The sequence below is a fragment of the Myotis daubentonii genome, chromosome 11, assembly GCF_963259705.1.
Source record: "Myotis daubentonii chromosome 11, mMyoDau2.1, whole genome shotgun sequence".
NCBI lineage: Eukaryota > Metazoa > Chordata > Mammalia > Chiroptera > Vespertilionidae > Myotis > Myotis daubentonii.
The window spans coordinates 63,351,357-63,371,273 of record NC_081850.1 but is presented as its reverse complement, the minus strand read 5'-3'; the positions used below and the strand labels follow the sequence as shown (position 1 = coordinate 63,371,273).

At 48.7% G+C, this 19,917-nt stretch overlaps 1 protein-coding gene across 10 annotated transcripts in view; it reads right to left on the bottom strand.

Moving 5' to 3' along the window:
- Window positions 1-19,917, bottom strand: part of PALM2AKAP2 (PALM2 and AKAP2 fusion) — a 282,463-nt gene that overhangs the window by 29,775 nt on the left and 232,771 nt on the right. Inside the window, exon 1 of one of the 10 annotated variants that reach the window (XM_059657617.1) lies at window positions 6,132-6,276. The exons of the other annotated variants lie outside the window; for them this stretch is intronic. The gene's annotated coding sequence lies outside the window, so the exon portion shown is untranslated. Of the gene's footprint in view, window positions 1-6,131; window positions 6,277-19,917 lie in introns of those variants that run through there. 10 annotated transcript variants of the gene reach the window in all.

Below are 19,917 nucleotides of genomic sequence, written 5' to 3'. Positions count from 1 at the left end.
CTTCGCCTTTCAGTCAGAAATCATGAAGTCTATTCGCTAGGTCTTCTGTGATGTATCCCACGGAGACTTTTACGATGCTAATATTGGTTAAGGCCAAAGTTTGCAGTCCCTGTGTAATGTGAGACGGTTCTTTTCCAACACATTTAAAAGTCTATACTGGCTCTCCTTTCTGCCAGTTACTTGCGCCCCGCCTCTTCCTCTTCTTTCCATAAGACATTCTGACCAGCTGACAGCTATTCTGGGAAGACAGGTATCAATTTAGAAAGTCCTTCCAGACCCTTCCATCCTCTTCAGGGAGCAGCAGCTCCAAGCTCTAAACCCTGATCAGGGTAGAAATACTTCCAAGAAACAAACAGCTCTGCAGTACTGATTCACAATCATGCATCAGAGGTCCCAGAGCCCGACAAAAGAGCAAATTCCTGAGTTCTGTTCTCAGCAGGAAGAATCCGCCTTCATGCAAGATAGCCTGGTGTGATTAAAGCCACTGGTGACTACACAGGTAAATGCAAATGGGCTAGAAATCCCACAGTCCGAATTTGGCAGGAGTCTGGGCTGACATCATTAAATGCTGTCTTGTTTAAACCAACAAATGCTTATTGCTCCCTTTGAAGACCAGAATTTTCTCTGTGCTTCAGATAATGTGAACCTGATTCCAGATTCAGAGAAAATACATACTCAATCAATGGACTGGAAAATCCTTTCTGGAATAAACTATGCCCCAATCAAAACAAAACAGAAACAAGAAGACACGAAAGAACCACCAAACTGGACTTTTTCAAAGGTCAGAGAAAACCTAGGGTGGTGAGGGACCCGTGGGGAATCACTGGCTGTCCCTGCGCACGCTTCAGGTGCGGCCCTCACAGCGTGGCGCATGATACCTGCCTTCCCAGAATAGCTGTCAGCTGGTCAGGATGTCTACTCTACCATTTACTTTAAAATACTTGGGCAGAGACAATGCCATGCAGCTGTGTGTGTGTGTGTGTGTGTGTGTGTGTGTGTGTGTGTGTCTGAAATTAGTTTAAATTCTATCCCAGGAGCAGACAGCCATCCTCATCGGGAATACACGTGCCAAGAGTGGTCAAGCAGGATCTAATCTGGAATTCCATGTCCCCAGGAGGCGGCTTCCTCCCTCCAGTAGTTGAGCTCTCTTTAACTCCCACAGGACCCCCTGAGGCTTTGCTAATTGGCATAATTAAGGTGAGAAATGAATTTCCATTTGTGAAATTAATGGCTTGTCAATTAGCATAATGAAATGTTAGAAAACGATGGTGTTCCAATGTGTGGATTGGACATATTTTCCAACCTTCTATGAGTAGCGTCTATACCAGAGCTGAGACTTCTTTGAGGTTAGAGACAGTAGTTTTATATGTACTTTTACAAACGTGTATTTAATAAATATCTGCATGAGCGCCAGAATTTGATCTAATACATACCTATTCTTATTCCTGTTGCCTGCTGCCCCATGTAAGTTTTGTCCTTCTACCCAATATAAGCAGCTGGCTTTTGGGGGGAAGCGGCGCAGAGCAGATATTCGAAATAACCTGCTGCTCTCATACTGCCGGCATTATTGGAATAAACGCTCATACATGATCAACCCCGTCTCTGCTTAATTGGCTCAAGTAGTGACAGGCAGCCCAGACCCTTTGATTGTCCTGTTTCACTTTTACTATAACCTGGTAGCCAGGTTGCGTCTAAAGCTGCCATTGCTGACTCTAATGTGTTTGTTTAATAATTATGTAAAGCGCCCAGCCGGCGTGGTTCAGTGGTTGAGCGTCAACCCATAAACCAAGAGGCCCCCAGTTCAATTCCTGGTCAGGACACATGCCCAGTAGGGGGCGTGCAGGAGGCAGCCTATCAATGATTCTCTCTCATCATTGATGCTTCTTTCTCTCTCCCTTTTCCTTCCTCTCTCTCAAATCAATAATAACTTTAAAAATTCTACTTAAACAAAACAAACATTAGAATAAGAGATTTAGAGACGTCCAGGATTTTTCCCAGGATCGCCTGGCCAGTAAGAGGCACAGCCAGGATCTGAAGGCCAGTCCTTCCTAGCCTAGTGCTTCCAGAGGTATGCTCAGTGACGGGCGGCTTCCAAACAACAGGGAAAACGCCAGGCAGATGGCTTTAAAGACCATGCACTTGGCTTTCTGGGTGACCATTTGCACACTTGACTCTCTAGAAGTCACGTGAGACTCATGACTTGGCATCAAAGACCCCTTTCTTTTCTTTATTCAGAACTGGCCAGAGACAGGCTCCCTGGAGATTAGTGTCAGCTTCTACCTCCTGCTCTACCTGCAGGACCCTCCAGCTAGAAACGGGGTGCTGACTTCCCTTTCAGTCCAGGGACTTGGCCCTCTGGACTGGCCTTTGAGGCAGGTCCCCCCCCCCCTTGCTCTGATGACAAAATATTAAAATTGCAGTCATTGCAACAGATACCGTGGAAAAAGGCTGGGACTCCTTCCCTGCACCACAGAGCCCATGGCACGGGTGAGATTCTAGAAGCCTGTTTCGTTTGCACAGAAAATTCATCAGGTCCCGACACCTGGGCAGCTGGGGCGGTGGCCAGCAGGGTGCTCTTCCCCCACAGGGTTCCCGGGGGCCTACCGCTGGGAGCATCAGGACAGAAAGAAGAATGCATTTTCCATCACAGATCTGGCTGGGCCCAGGGGACACCAGGAAGAGTCCTTCACTAGAAGGACAAGCATGACGCTGAAGCTGCTACTCATGCCTGCTGTGTTCTCAGCTTCCCAACTTGCCCATCACACGCTGGCCGTTACCTCTTGACAATGTAGTTGCCAACTTTGACCTCTTCGGCTCCTGCAGTGTGACCCAAATTATTCAAACATCAGGCGCTCTCTGTGCAACCAGGTTTCCACACTCTGAATAACCCAGATTACTTCCTCCTACGGCACAATATTTAAATTAGAAACGCTTTCCCCCAGGTAATAGGTGACCTGATCCTTTCATCCAGTTATTTTTAAGTTCCACCAAAAATACACTCACTCTTGGCCTGGGAACAGAGACATGGCTGTGAAATAAAACTTCCTCACAGCTGTGAAGCCAGACAGTGTCTCTATCCCTCCTTCCCTCCCTCTTTTTCCTAAGTTGGGTTTTTAGTACACAGAGCAACACTGCTTTAGGCAAAAAACTCGTTCTACTGGCTATACGAGGCAGGCTTTAGAATGGTACTGACAGGACTGACGTTCCATCACCAAGGCAATGGGAGGAGGGGGTACAACCTGGGTGATGGATGATGCTCAGACACCTGCTTGCAAGATGCCTACTTAGGTCTGCTGAACCTCAACAGCCTTGAGGGAAGTAGGGTAGAGCTGCAAAGGCAGGAGGTCTGAGAGAGACAGGTCCTCACACCCAGGGGACCTGAGGAATGTGGGAGGGGAGCACAGAGGCTACAGAGGTCAAAGTGCATTCCTGCAAGGATAAGCCAGCAGGAGAACGTGCAGAGTGACAAGCCCTGTGCCTGGGGCCACGGGAGGTCCTGGAAGTCCTGGGAGGTTCCGGGGCTCTGAGGCGGTCCCCTCTTTGCAGCAAGGAGCTTACCGCCTTGAGGAAGCGAGTGCCAATTCACATCAAGAGAGCAAGCCGCAGAGGGCACAGGAAGCACTGTATAGCACCGGGAAAGAAAATTCCAACCCTGTGCCATGGTGCCAGTTGTGCAGGCTGAGAGGAGTTTATGAAGGAGCTGGGAGCGCCAGGGGCCCTAGGCAGCTGGCCTGCACAGCTCTGCCCCCCACCGCGGCCCCTGCTGAAGACTGCAGGCTGGGGGCGGGCTGGGGAAGGAGCTGGAGTCTGAGTGGGCCCCTTCCACCCGCCCCTATAGACACAACAGAGTAGGAATGTCTGAGAATGACCTGACTTGCTTCAGGCGAAGCCTTCATACCAGGAAGTGGAGGGTAGAGGTGATAACCTGGGCCACATTCCAGTTCTAGGCCGGCCTTTCCGCTTCCACCCCCAGCAGCGCTGCTTCCCGCTGTGGGACCAGGGGCTGTGTTGGTCATGGGAAGCCGGAGCCCAGCCACATCCCAAGAAGGACAGAGACCCCACTGGCTGATGGGGGGCAGACTTAAGACCCCAAGCACTCCAGACTAGTTATAGCAGTGGTTCTCAACCTGTGGGTTGTGACCCCTTTGGGAGTCGAACGACCCTTTCACAGGGGTGGCCTAAGACCATCGAAAAACACGTATATAATTACATATTGTTTTTGTGACTTATCACTATGCTTTAATTATCTTTAATTTGTAACAATGAAAATACATCCTGCATATCAGATATTTACATTATGATTCATAACAGTAGCAAAATTACAGTTATGAAGTAGCAACGAAAATAATTTTATGGTTGGGGGTCATCACAACATGAGGAACTGTATTAAAGGAGAACCACTGAGTTACAGGCTAAATTTAGACCAGGCAGCCTCAGGTTAACTGTCACCCCCCCCCCCCCCCCCCCCGCCCGGCCTTTAAGGGCACAAAATACTAACAAAGCCTTTTGGTTTCCCTCCCACCGACCTCTTGCCTTGAAGCCATTATAGTCCAAAGTGACAAGGACAGTTCCAGTCCCTACAGACCCAGCCTCTCTTCCCCGGCACTCCCATGACGTTGGTCAACATGGCAGGCACCACCCTGCTATTCTCCCCGGCTTATGCCTCAGGTACAGGCTTGAAGTCAGGATAAAAAGACTTCTGAAAACCCCTTTCACTGGAAACAAGGCTCGCCTATGTCTTGCCTCGCTCTCCTGGTGAAGGCAACGGCCCATTTGTAGCATAACGGCGTTTCCCCGGCACCACAGCCTGCCTGATGAATAGCAACCCTCAGCCCTGCTGAAAAGCCACCGGCTCCCATGGCAGGCTGCACATCTGGAACATGTTAAGGTGTTGTTTGATTAGCACATTTACAGCTCGGGCTTTCTGTGAAAGAAACTGAAGATGGTGTGTGTGATGGGGGTGAGAGGTGGGGAGGGGAGGAAAGGAAGGAAACCGTGGCCTTCCTGCAGCCACCGGTGAAAGGCGTGTTTCTTTCGGTTCCTTGGCGGTCCACTCCCGACAGGAGTGATTGAGAGCTGCAGGGAGGACTCGGGGGCTCCCTGGCATGAGGCGAGAGATGCTGCAGTTCAGCTCCACAAAAGTCAGCCTTTGCTTTCTCCTCAACGTGATGCACGCCGTGCTCTACCGAGGGGTCCCCAGAGGCTCTTCTCCCCAAAGGCCTTTCCACTGTGAGACTACCTGGCAGGGCAGTCCCGACCTCCAGATAAACCAGGATCAAGGCCACGGAGGCAACGCTGGCTCCTGCAGCCTGGCATTCCTAGGGTAACGGATTCTGCTGAAAGCAAAAGCAAGCCCAGCTTTGGCTCTATATAACTAAGCTGCGTCCCTCTTGGTTTTAAGATAGTTCAGGATCTTGGGTTCATGCCTGGCCAACTAGTAAAGGCAGAGCGCAAAAGCTAAAAAACAAAACAAGCCAACCACTGTGGGCCCGGCAGAGTTTCACTACATTGAGGCAGAGACCCAGGAGAAAGGAGAAGACGGTGCCAGAAGCTTTGTCCACAGTGACTCTGTCCATACAAACAGCACTGATGAGGTTTCCCTAGAGCAGACAGGCACACACACTCCCCAAAGGGCCGGAAGTCACTGGGAACCTGGAGACCTCCACGACATGGAGCTGAAGGCTAGTTGCAGACTAAATAAATACAACGCCCTGACTCGAAAACCAGCGATCAGAATCACTGGGTCACTTGGTTCTGCTCTGGAAAAGGACACTCAGACACACACACACACACACACACACACACACACACACACACACAGTTTCACAGACACACTCACACACCACCATCAAAGCATCATCTGCCACAGCTGACATATCTTTGCACGCACTGCATGAAAGTGAGGCGCTTCCTCTTTGCCCTTTAGCATGAAAGCTGGAGTTTTACAAGATTTGGGGGGGGGGGGGAAGAGATGCTAGTGGCCAGTGTGACCTCAGCTGCCCACTCTTTCTCTAGCAGGAAAGGACTCCACAGCACAGCACTGCAATCCCGACTCCTCGGCCTCCAAAGGAAACCCCTCCTTCCAGATGAGAGAGAAAAGGCCGCAAGATAAGTCAGCAGACTCGGCTTACCCTGCCCAGAGCGAGCACCTCAACCGGCCCGTCAGAACTGCCTCTTTTCCAGACAGATTCCGGCGCACTGGCTCGGCTGGACACAGTCCTGCTGAGCCTGGGACTGAAGACTGTGATGTCACAGCTGGCCCTCCCTCTGCTCCCTAAAAGGCCATTCACACAAAGAAGGACTTCACCCCCTTCCAAGAGGCCTGGCCCCTCCCTCGCTGGCCGCAGCCTGGAGGGCAGAGGCTCCCAGAGCTCAGGGCTGAATGGGGAAGGCGGGTGCTGAGAGGAGCTGAGAGGAGCCCGTTCCAGCTGTCTTGAGTCAGAGACAGGGCCTTGGATAAGCAAGGAATTAATATCCTGGTGAGGTTGAGGTAGCAAAAAATCTGAAAGAGCCTGACAATGCAGTTAAATGAACATTTTGGGACAGAAATGCTCACTGTAGGAAATAAATTCTTCTACTTGGAGTAGTGAACACACAAAACAATATACAGATGGTGTATTATGGAACCTATATAATTTTATTAACCAACGTCACCCCAATTTATTCAATAAAAAAGAAATCAACATGAGATAGATTAAAAAAATAAGTTACTCATCCTCCTTCCACTCCGAGAAGAACAGTTAATATTTTATTGCATTCCATGTGGTCTCCTTTTTAAAATGTGTGTTTAATATTGTTGAGACCAGACAGCATATACAAGATTGTTCCCAGCTTTTGTTTGTACTCCACATTATCTCCCAAGCAGTCTTCGTGTCCTTTCATGGTCTTTGTAAGACGTATTTTAAATGGTTACGTGATGTCGCATAGAAGCGGGACAGAAGAGTTTGAAGTCAGGGATGAGGGCTCTAATTTCAAGGACTGTCTGGGGAAAGGGCTCCACTTTTTCTGCCGCAAAGAAAACATCTGCCTTTGCCTCGGGCAGACACAAGTGTCACCAACACCTCTCCTTCCTTCCCAGGCCAGGCCCCCAGCACCACACACGGAGGCTAACTGAGTGTTGATGCATCCCTGTGCCTGGAAACTCCAACTGGCTCCCAGCGCTGCCCCCAGGCTCCACCCCCTTACACCCAACTCTGGGTTGACCTGGAAAATTGGGGGCACAACTTGGGGACCGGCTAACTAGGAAGTCAATCAGAATTCTAGGCCTGTGCAGGGCCATGAAGAAGTCATTTTCTTCAGTGAGATTTTGGAGAAGACAAGAGAATTGAGATTTATAGTGAAGTGATTGGGAAGAGGAGGGCAGATGTCAATTCTAGTCCTCCCGGGCTAGCTTTCTGGGTCAGTTGGGAGCAGTTTGTCTTGGTCAAGCAGGTGAGCAGCCCAAAGACGGTGGCTGGGGGTCCCCTGTGGCCTGCAGGTTGGCCCACCATGCAGACCTCCTGGGACCTCCCCCAAAACACAGTTCCAGGAAGGAATAGTCAGAGTGGATGGAGCCTAGGAAGACCCTTTTGAAAAGGAAGCTAAACATGTGCTATGCTTTACAACTATTTACCATGCCTAAACAACTTTTAAAAAATATGTTTTTATTGATGTTTAGAGAGACAGAGGAAGGGAGAGAGAGAAACATTGATGGGCTGCCTCCTGCACATCCCCCACTGGGGCTGAAGCCCCCAACCCAGGCATATGCCCTAGCTGGGAATCAAACCTGTGACCTCTTGGTGAATGGGACGACACTCAACCAACTGAGCCACACTGGCCAGGGCCTAAACAACATTTTAAATATGCTGGAATTTATGAAGAACTGTCCGGGGAATTTCTCAGTGCTTGAGGTGGTGACACCAAATCACCAGGGAACTGAATTGATGTGCCCTTTGGAATAACTGGAATGTTTGGTTGTATAGCCAAAGGCATTTCAAGATGCTACTTAACAGTCTAAAGAAAAATGAGGTGGGGAAAAAAATCAAACACCAAGGGTGGCATGGCTCTGCTCGAGAAAGATGAACCAGGGCAGGGTCTTGCAGGAAGCGGTGCCTCCAACCAAGAGGCAAGAGTGATACCCAGGACCCGCTGTGTACTCAGTAACCATGAGGAGGTTGCCAAGAAAATGCTTGCAATGTGCCCTGTTCACAAGAGAGAAAATTATATATACTCTGAAAGCACTATTATCTAAGCAGTAGGCATACTTCTGACTGGAGTCCAAGGTGCTACCGTTCACCACACACATGCATGCACACATACATGTACACTGTTATAGAATGAATTGTGTCTCTCCCTACCCCTGTCTCACAGTTTATATATTTAAGTCATATTTAAGTCCTAACACATAGCTCCTCATAATGTGATCTTATTTGGAGATAGGGTCTCAAGTTAAGTGGTCATTAGGGTTGGCTCTAATCCAATATGACTAGTGTCCTTATAAAAAGAGATTTAGACCCTGGCTGGGTGGCTCAGCTGGTTGGAGCATTGTCCCATACACTAAAAGGTTTCGGGTTCAATTCCTGGTCAGGGAACAGAGGGTTCAATCCCCGGTCGGGGCATATATGGGAGGCAACCTATCAATGTTTCTCTCTCTCCACTTTCTTCTCTAAAATAAAAAATATATATATATTCTTGGGTGAGGATTTTTTTAAAAAGAGAGAGAGATTTAGACACAGAGCCATACCTAAAAGGAAGACAATGTGGAGAGACAGAGAGAAGACAGCCATCTATAAGCCACAGAGAGGGGCGGCCCCCACTACAGCCCTCAGCAGGAACCAGCTCTAACACACCGAGTTTTTGTACTTCCAATCTCCAAACTGTGAGACAACACGTTTCTATTGTTTAGGCCACTCACAGTGTGGTACTGTGTTATCGCAGGACACGCTCACACAGACACACTCACAAATGCCACAAATGCACATAGAGGCACATGCAGAAACAAACACCTACATGTACACACATACACCTGCACACACACCTCCCTCCAGCTACATAGAGACGGGTGAAGTTTAGGAAACAATTCTGGGGCAAAGGCACAGGGAGGTGCTCCAGAAAGGCGGCTTATCCTCTGAGGCAGCGGGGGAAAAATCCAACTGGCATGATGGCTTTAGGCTGCAAAAGCACACCCCCAGCCGCCCCTGTCTGAGGGAACGAGCAGAGCCAGGCCAGCAGCACTCACCGCGCTCCTGCTCCTCCTTCCCCTTCCCTTCCCGCTTGGCAGACTCTGAGCATGGGTTGACTTTTCTGAGTTTACCGAGAGCAATTTGGAGGGCTGTAACCCAATCTTCTGTTTAGTCTGGGAGGGTGCCTTGCACTGGGGGACGTGAGGCTGTTTTGAAACATGTCCTGGTTGACTGGGAAGCAACATGTAATTTGTGAGGCTCGGCCGCTGGGGTCTGGAGGCCATCAGTGTTTTGTGACCGTCATTCGGCAAATATGCAAGGCACACCTACCGGGTGCCAGTTCGGCGCTGCACACCCTTGCCTACCTTCTCTGTTTGCTCCTCCCACCAACAGCAAGGTGGATGGAGAGTCTCACCCATTCCACAGAGGGGCGGGCCCCAGCCTCTGGAGCCAAAACTTGCCCGTGGTCAGGGCGGTCAGGAACAGAGCTCAGAATCCACCAATCCCACCCAGGGCAGGGCCGGGCCCCCGGGAGCCACACTGGGCAGTTCAGGAGGCAGCAGACCCAGGAGGGTGCTGAGCTGATCCAAAGGGCCAAAAAGGGAAACTTAAAGAGCAAGTGCGAGGCAGCCACAGACTGTCTTTGAAACCATGTGCCTGCTGCTTCGCGGCTTTGGGAAGGCCGTGCTTCTCTTCAGGGACTCAGTTTTCTAGTCTGTGAAATGGGAAAATCAGACTAGGTGACCCCCCCTCTCCCACATTCACTTCCTTTCTGTTCCTAATCTGTAATTGTGTGATTTCAGCATGAGCCTCATGCACAGGTGAAGTCCTGGGTAGTTCTGAGGCTGGTGATGTAAGGAAGGGCCGAGCTGAGAGAAAGCAAGCCACACAGCAAGCGGAGGCTGCTGCTGCCAAAACCCTGGCCAGCTTTGCCAGGGGAGCTTTCCGGGGTTCCAGGAAGGACCTCATGCCCCTGGTCAGAACTGTATCTCTTCACTGGAAGGAGTTCATTCTGCTAAATGAAACCATCCCGTGTTTGTACCTTCGTGTGATGGAATGTTCCACAGCTGATCTGTTGAAGTCAGGAGGAGCCAGAAGGAAGCAGGCAAAGTGGAGAGGCCAGACTTCAAAATGGTAAGACCAGGAATTGCAAAGTGGGGAGGTGGAGGCAGAGTGGTGGTGGTGGGGGGGGGGCAATGGGGAAGGCTCACTCGCATGCTCCCTGGGGCATAGGGAAGCTGGAGGTGTGCTGCTTTTCAAACTGCTCCAGGGCCCGGTTCAAGGCACACCTATGGGCCCCCGACCTCCAGATGCCCTCTCCCCCTTACCTTTCAGTCAGGGCTCCCCTCCAAGTCCCATCTCCAGAACCCTCATCTCAGCAGGAGCCAGGTCTTTAGAGCAATTTGCACTGAGTTGTGAATCTGATGGGAATATTTACAATCTAAAGTATTTAAAGTAGGAGCTTGTTTACCCAAAGGAATTCCTAACCCGGTGAAGGGCAGACATACCCGGCCCTAATGTATTGAGGGAGACTGGTGAGAAGGGAAAGAGCAGCGACCTTCCTCAGAAAGGCTTTTAGGAGGTCTGGACTCAGCACTTCCTGGAGGTCAGGACATACGTGCATATACAGACTCCCCCAGCTATGTCCGTGCCATGGCCTCAGTTATTCTTATAAGAAACATTATTCTATAGAAAAAAAATGGTTCACCAACTGCCAAGCTCTTACTCCCCACTGCACCCTGCCATCCCCCAGGGTACCCTGATGGCCTTCAATACTGCCCAGATGGTAGGTTTGGGGAGGGAGGACAATCTGGGATGCTTCGTGCCAGAGCCAGATGAAGCTAGTGGTGACCTGGGAAAAGGAGCTGATATGCAGGATGTATTTTCATTGTTACAAATTGAACATAATTAAAGCATAGTGATTAATCACAAAAACAATATGTAATTATATGTGTGTTTTCCGATGGTCTTAGGTGACCCCTGTGAAAGGGTCGTTCGACCCCCAAAGGGATCGCGACCCACAGGTTGAGAACCGCTGCTTTAAATACACGTAGACTTACACAGGCCAAGGCTTGGCTACATGGTAGGCCCTGCAACACCTCTGTCTCCATCTTCTACCGGTGTAATGAGCAGGGAGGCTTCCACTCCGCCGTGATGAACGAACATGGATCAGAACGTGGCCTTCTCTCGAGGAAGGTGTGAGTTCTTGTAGTAACCTACCACACTTTCAGGAGCAGACCTTCACACTACACAATTGTATGATAATCTAACCTTCCTTTTTCATCAAAGATACGTCACTGACTCATTGTTATACACAGACATTTTCCTCCCATGAGCTGCCAGTGTCCAGAAAAGTTGTGAAACACTTTCTGAGTAACCAAATTCCTCTTTGGAATGTCATAGAACTTCATGGACTATGTCACAGACAGGATTTGTCATAGGAAACCCCCACAGAAAAGTTTCCCAAGGTCTGATCGGTCAAGTAGAGGATAAAAATTGGAGGTTGACTTTATCTGCTATTCTAAATAACTGTCATTTTTTGCCCCATTCAACTTAAATGTGCAGATGAGTTAATCTCGTAACTGCCCCATCCACCTATAAGACACACACACACACGCACACACACACACACACTCACACACACAGGGACTCAATTCACTCCATTTGAATACATTTCTTTGTTCTAGTAAAGTATTTTGGAGCTTGGAGTAAAGTTTTTAAATTTGGGGTTTGCTAAATAGAGTCTTCTATAAGCAAAATCACCCTGTATTTTTTTTTTTTTTAATTGATTTCAGAGAGAAAGGGAGACAGAAAGAGAGAGAGGGCAAGCATGTGCCCTGACCGGGAATTGAACTATGACCTTCTGGGTCATAGCTTGACACTCAACCACTGACCCACACTGGCCAGGCTCGCCATGTCTTTTATTAAAGTTTAAAGCAAATGCTGGAGGGCGGGGGGAGGGAGGGTATGGACAATAAGTCTGCGCTGAGGCAATCCCAGACCCTGGATCCAACACCTGCTTAGGAAACTGGCCCTTCTGTCACCCAGTTACAGGAACCACCAAGCCCTTCCCTGCTCCAAGGCAGGAAGTACCAATGAACAGGCCTTCCCATTCCCAAGGCAGCACTCAAGAAAACCCAACAATCAAGACATGCTTTTTAAATGACATTCCTGGTCAGCGCTAAGAAAACTCAACCAAAGGCGGTACCTACCACTTACCAACAGGAACAGGGTTTGATCCTACGGAATCAGCCGCTGAGGGATTGCAAGGGAACTGCCGGCAGCTCTAGCACAGGGGTGGGGAACGTGCGACCGGCCTTATCATTTGGTCTGGCCCTGCCAAGGCAACCGTGGGCGGGACTTGAGATTCAATAAATCTAGGAGCTTTCTTCATAGCAACATCATTTTCAAGTTCATAATTTGTATGGCCGGCGAATGATGCTAGAAATATCCAAATGGCCCTTGGCAGGACAACGGTTCCCCACCCCTGCTCTAGAAGGTTTAGATGGCCACCCACAGAGCAGGTCCCGTCATCATGGACTCTAGCGTCACCATGAACTGCTGCTTGTTCTAGAAATCCATGAATGAATGGCCTTTGCTTAAGTTTCTTTAAAAGCACAAAGCCATATGGAAGCCAGACCGGGCAACAAACAGCCCTCTGATCCCATTCACTCTGACACGCTGGCAGAACGCGAGGACTCCAGGAAAGTCCAGATGGTCAGAGTCTGCTCTGCCAGGACCAAGTGGCAGATCAGGAGTCTGGACCAGGCAGGCCCCAGGGGCACCGCCTGATGAAGAGCAGGGCCTGGAAGGCAGCTCGGGCAGTGAAGGCTCGAGCCAGGCCCACTGAGATTCTGAGCCTGGTACCAGAGGTGCATCTGTGGTTGAAACTAAGAGAAACTTGCCCTTAACACAAAGCCCTGGTTCTGCTGCACCCCTGTGCAGTAGCCAGAACCCGGGGAGCACATGGAACCCCCTCTTTCCTGTCACTGCTCTGTGCTCTCCCAATCCTGCCCTGGGCCGGCTCTGCGGGACCACATTCTGGGGAAAGTTTGGGCAGCCCAGCTCTGGGGGCAGCTGAGGGCCAGTCACCTGCTTCCGCCGACTGCTTCTGTGGTTCTGAATGCCAGGAAGGAACCCCTGCAGGAGAAGGAAAGCACGGAATTTCTCCGTCCACCAAGGGGATACATGATAAGCAGAGCCAGCGGTAAGATGGGGTGCGGGGAAAGCTTGGGGAGGGGATTTGGCTTCATGCAAAGAAATGTGCTCCTTCCCTTTGCTTGAAGCCGACAGCACTACCTCGTGTCTCGTTTATGGGGAATCTCTCTGCCCGGCCATGGCGTCCCAGGAGCAAGCACTGTGGTTGAGAGCCACGCGTTACACGGATTATGCCAACAGGATAGAGTCTGAAAACCAGCCACAAGAGGGGGGGTTGTCATTGGTTTCCACAGCCTCTGCCTCATCCTGTTTACCCTGTGGAGGCCCCCTTTGATCTAGTGGCCAACTGCTGCTCACCATATTGCTGCCCTGGTTCTCAGACCCTTGTTTCATTGGCCATTTATTTGTTGGGGTGCGGAGATCCAGCAGGAAGAACGTGAGTCGTGAGAAAAGGAGGTCGGGGTTTGGATCCATTTGTGTCGCAAACGGACTGTGCGATGCTTACACAGGGGGTTTCCTCTTCTCTCTGAGACTCAGGTTCGTCATCTGTCAAATGGGTATAATTATTGTAGCAGGTGGAACAGTGTCCCCTCCCAAATTCATGCCCGCCTGGAACCTAAGAAGGTGGCCATTTTTGGAAACTGAGTCTTTGCAAATGTAATTAGTGAAGATGAGGTCAGATGGGCTTGGAGTGGGCCCTCAGTCCCATGACTGGTGCTCTTATAAGAGGAAAGGACACGCAGAGACGCACGCGAAGATACAGACAGGAATTGGAGTGATGCATCTGCAAGTCCAGGAGCCAAGGACTGTCGGGCAGTCCCCGGAAGCTGGGAGGAAGGCAGGAACAGATCCCCTCAGAGCCTCCAGGGGAGACCGACCCTGCCACCCCTGATCTCAGACTCTGGCCTCCTGAACTGTGAGAAAACACATTTCTCATTTCCAGCCACTGAGTTTGCGGTAATTTGGCGCAGCAGCAGTTAAGAAACACACCTACCTTCCAAATGTTACCCAGGTTACCTAAGAGGCGGCCTGTGAAAGCAGTGGCCTTGCGACTGAGACAGGACAGGCCCTCACACAAGGCCGGTCACTCTTTCTCCTCCAAGCAGGCCAATAATGGGATTTTTCAAGACTTGCCAGAGACCCTGGCTCCAAGGTATTTGCATGTTTAAAAACTTGTGGACAAAACAGGATGAGTAAAGACTGAGTAAAGACGTAGCTGTGGAATAAGGGCAGGCGCTGGTGGCAGTGGCCATAGGCACGGAGACTGTTGTCCACAGAAGGCCGTTTGCAAAGCCTGAAGCTGCAAAGTCCTGGAGCTGGCGCTGAGTGGGGGCACCTTGTCAAACGGGGGAAGGGACACAGGGGCCCCGAGGCCTTGAAGGTCTTGCTGAGGTGGATGAGCAGGTGATCCTAACGTTATAGTGAGTATTTGTGATACGCCAGGTACTGCAACTAAGTGATTTTCACGCACAATCACATTTATTTCTCAAAATCAGCCTGGGAAGCCAGTGTTCTTGGATCTTACAGTTCAGGAACCGGGGACTCACAGTTTTAAGTGAGTAGCCTCAAGGCATCGGCAGTAAGTGGCGATGCTGGGGTTAACTGGAGGAGTCTGTCTCAGGGTCTTTAACACGATCTTGCCTCTTGTAAATGCAGGCCTAGAAGTTGAACCGATCTGGACTACAGGCTTCGCAAACAAGGAAGATTCGCTCCAGGAATCTTTATCTGCTTAGCCACACACTCTGAATGGAGCCTAGACTCTCCCCAGGTGCTCTCCGGCTTAGGTGCTGCCAGTTTTCTTGACGGGAAATAGACATGACATGGTTGACAATTCTTTTAGGCATGTCACTATGCCCTTTACATACATTATCTCAATAAATCCACACAGCAGCGCCCCAAAGTAGGGTATCACCTCTATGCTGCAGATGAAGACACTGAGGATCAGAACTTCAGTCATCTGCCCAAGGGCACCCAGCGAGGAAGTGACAGAGTTGAGCTCTGAGCCCTGGCGTGTCCAGCTCTGCAAAGTCCACCCGAAAGAAGCAACTCGTGACATCCGTTTTGCTTTCCCAAGACACATGGTGCGTCACGGCTCACGGAGTCGAAGAGTTCACTTGGCGCTCTTCGCTGTACCTGTAAAATCTGTGTCTGTCCTCTGCCCCTACTTCAGATGCTTGGAGTTCTCTAAATGCTCCAGGTGGGTGACTTCCCCTTCAACCGAGTGGCTGGAATTCTCTAGAGAATGTCTGGTCACTCCCAAGAATGTTTGTTTGTCTTGTACACAGTTTCGCCCACAATAGCAGGGATCCAGTCAGTCTGTCCATTCCAGACATGGACCCCTCCCCCAAACAAGCAAGGCAGAAGGTGGGGGGTCCCAGAACAGGAAATAACAGAGACTGGGTGTGGGGACAGGAGGCTTCCCTGCGGGGAGGGGTGGGGGACGACCAGAGTCAACAAACATCTCAGGCTGTGAGATGTTTGCAGGCCGGCTAGTTCAAAGGTTGACAAGAGCCAAGATGCTGCATTGTTGTATTCTAAAATGCTCAATCTCCCCCCCCACCCCCAACCCCAAAGTTTTTTTGTTTTTTTTTTGCACATCTTACACCAAATGAAAAAATATAGCCCCAAGAAGCCATGCTCCCTGCATTGGTGACATCATGCTGAGCCTCAGGATTGGTGCAATTGGTTTCAACTCCTGTATCTCATCTTATCAAGATATTTGGTCATTGGGGGATGGCGACAGGAAAGAAGGCGAGGCTTTACCTGCAAAGACGGGGTGTCACAAGGGAGTTCTCGGGCCCCTAAGTCACCCTTCCTCAGTGTCACTGCAGTGCCGAAGTGTAGAAGTTGGCATGTTTTCCTTTCAGTAAAGTGGTTGACCTTCTCATGAAAAGCATTCTTTAAAATCGCCTCTTGATTTCACTCTCTAATTCATGTTTAAAAATAATAGATTGGGCTGGTGATTTCCAGCCGGTGTGCAGCAAGAACTTTTAAAACATGCAACACCTAACTATTTAGTCAGGGCACTGACTTCTTTTCCCTTAGATTGTCAAATAAAAAAATGACAACGGCCAACACAATAGTCACCCAGTGTAACGGAATCAAAATGATACCACATGTTTAGTAATTAGTTTATGTGTGCCAAGAGATGAAAAAGGTTGAGAATCGCTGGGGTAGGCCAATTAATTTCAGAGTTGGGATAGCAACACAAAGTAATAGCCCAAGAGAATAGGAGATGTTTCAAACCTGGAGCCCAATTAGATTCCACGACGCAGCTTGCCTTAGCCTGGATCGCATCATCTGCAATATTGCAGAATTCAGGAACATAAACGCGGCACAACAACCACTTCTGGACAAGAGGTCCCAGGGGTGCAAGAAGTTAGATGTGTGGTCCAGGAAGGTGCCTCCAGTCTGTGATCTGAACCCCAGCCACCCCAAGGGGTGCTCTACATCACTGTGGCTTGCCCTGGATCTTCCTTCCCCTACCCCCAAAGCTTGGCACAGACAAATTCAAGCCCTTCCCTCTCTCACCGGGCTTCCCCACAGGCCCAGGTCAAACCGGCTCCCCCCACCCCCATCCCAAATGGTGCGAGAAACAACCCAGGGAATGCACTGCTCCTCACCATCCTTCCAGAGGATTTGCCTGGTTATGGCCGGGGCTCCCTGAGGCCAGGGCTTGCAGGTACACTTTTGTAAACTAGAAGGCTATACCGGGGAAGGTCCTCACTGTCACCTTCCCAGGGCCTGAGGATACCACCAGGAGGCTGCAGTCCCTACAGGGCTCTAAGGACCTCAGCCTGAAACATGACCTCGCAACCCCCAGGTTTCTAAAGTTTCCACAGGCCACCCCACTGCTGAAATTTGCCCTTTGAATTACCGGCTTCATCCAAATACTAAATAGTATTGACAAGTTTCAGTTTTTGAATCCCAGGAAGAATAAACTCCACCCTAAAATTTTTTTTCTGGCATTACAAACTCTGAAATCTGTCAGTGCTATACCTCTCAAAACGGAAAAAATAAAATAAAATAAAAAAATAGGGGAATAGTATTCATAGACTTTTCTAAAAATTGAAGTAAAAGAGATAAAACTAAAAGTGGTCGTTTTTACCATTTTAAGTGTATAATGCAGTGGCCATTCATTCCTCTCACAATGTTGTGCAACCATCACCACTGTCTACTTCTAAAACTTGTCATCACCCCAAACAGAAACTCTGTGCCCATTAAGCAACATGGGGCAACATTTTTGAAATATCTATGAGGCTAGTTAAGTATAAAACAGAATCTAGATAGAGAGATTACATCTTTGCAGCAAACATAGGGGGAAATCAGACTAGAAGAATATAATTATTGACTGTATTAAGGTAGCGGAATAACTACTCTAATTTACTTTCTAAATTTTTGGCAATTAATTTTTATATCCCTTTTTGGTCTTATAAGCATACTAGAAAACTAAAGGTATACTACTGACAAAAAACAATATGAAATAGCTTGATTTGTGAAATTAATGTTTTCCTAGATTGTATGTAAACTAACACTAGCATTTGTCAGTATTTGAAAGTGCCTGAAAGTAAAACAAATGAAAAAACCTTCTTTCATTTGCAAATCTCAAGCACACAATTGCTGACTTACCACATCTGCATAGCACTTGAATTCACAATTTTGTTAATATTGTCATAAAATAAATGGTTTTACTTACTTCTGTAAAAAAAACAAAACAAACAAACCTGGGAATTTAATAGTATTAGGACCACTTCTTAGAGGAATTTAAATGCTCACTTATTTGGGAAAGAAACCACTGTCATTTCTACCCAAGCCTTCAAGATCTGAGATCCAATTACTACAGTGACTTCTAAAAGCAACTAAATAACTAGAATACTTCTGCACGTTCGTCTGCCTCCGTCTAGGTGCAGATTAAGCCTTTGCATAATAAATAATGTCAATCAGTGGTTAACAATCAGAGATAATCCCATCCTTACAATGCTGGGTTCACAGAAGCCTTATCTGCCATTAGGAGCCCCTTGCACATCAAAGCATTGTTTGGCAACAGGGCAAAGTGGACGGGAGGGAGGCTCTTTACCCCTCCAGGCTAACTGCTGGAATTGAATATTTCCTAATGGAGATAGCCGCTTTCAGTTTAATAAACAAGCCATTTGTTTGAGAAGCGAATGGCAGCCCAATTTCTGGGCTGTTGATGGATGATGTCTTTGTGTACACGCACAAAGCAAACGCAAGCCTCTGTCCTCCAAGCCTCTCAAATCCCTCCCCAGCTGGTGTTCACCCCCTCCTGAGGCCTCCTACCTTGCTGCACCTGGGAGCAGCACAGTGGTCCCGGCACACCTGGCATCACTGCGAGGCACTGAGCGCTATCTGTACCTCTCTCTTCCCACTTCCTCTCTCCTTCAGTGCACCCCCAACAAGGGAGCCTTCTCCCTTCCCACCTAAAGGAGAACACTGCAGCCTTTCCCGCGCCCCCAGCAATAGCGCCCAGCTCAGAAATTTTTCTCCTTTAGGTCCTTGCTTTACTTCACGCTCCCAGAGCTGTTCTTCTGGGATTAGGACCTCCTTCCTGCCAACCACCTCTGGACCCAGCTCTCAGGACTTCTGGGCTCCTTTGCAGTCACAGTACTGATCTTCAGTCTTAAATGCTGATCATCTGGGGTTGAAGCTGAGACCTGTGCAGTTCCAATGGGGTCTCCACCTCGGAATAAAACTAACCTACCAGACCCAAGGTTTTCCTCTTAAAAAAAAACCAAACACAAAAACATGTTTGCCAAAGAAGTACTCTTATCGATGCAAAAAATATGCAGATGTAGCCACTTGACAATTTCTGAAATAGTTAAGGCTGTTTCAACCTGGACTGCTTTGCTTCATCAAGCAGAGGCTCTCACAGCATTATACAAAAAGGTTTAAAATGACAACTGCTAGCAGGGGTGGGCAAACTTTTTGACTTGAGGGCCACAATGGGTTCTTAAACTGGACCAGAGGGTGGGAACAAAAGCATGGATGGAGTGTTTGTGTGAACTAATATAAATTCAAAGTAAACATCATTACATAAAAGGGTAAGGTCTTCTTTTTTTTTAGTTTTATTCATTTCAAACGGGCCGTAGTTTGCCCACGGCTGTGCTAGACTATTGTGCAAAATTAACTAACTAGCTGAGGGCCCTTGCAAGTCTAAAAGGTACCTGTAATAAACCTACTTCCTCTTGGATTTGCCTGCTGATAAATTTCTGTCCACCCACATGTAGTAAAATAAAAGTGAGACCAACTACCCCACAGTGATGCGCAATGATGAACAGTAAAATGTGATGAATCCAGCCAATAACAGGTGTTTTAAACATATTAATTCGTGGCCACCAATTGGACGGTATTAGAAACTCATTTCTTTAATGACATGTGGACTATGTGTGCACATGTGGACAAGTAACCAGAATCCTTTAAAAAAAACCACCTAATGTCAATGACAAATCTCCCCTAAACTGTAGAAAAGCAAGGTGCTGCCATCAAGTACATCGAAATTAATTTGGTTCTTACAATTCAATTTCCAAGTAGGATCTACAGAGCAACCAACATTTGAGGAACAATAATACAGACATTCGGA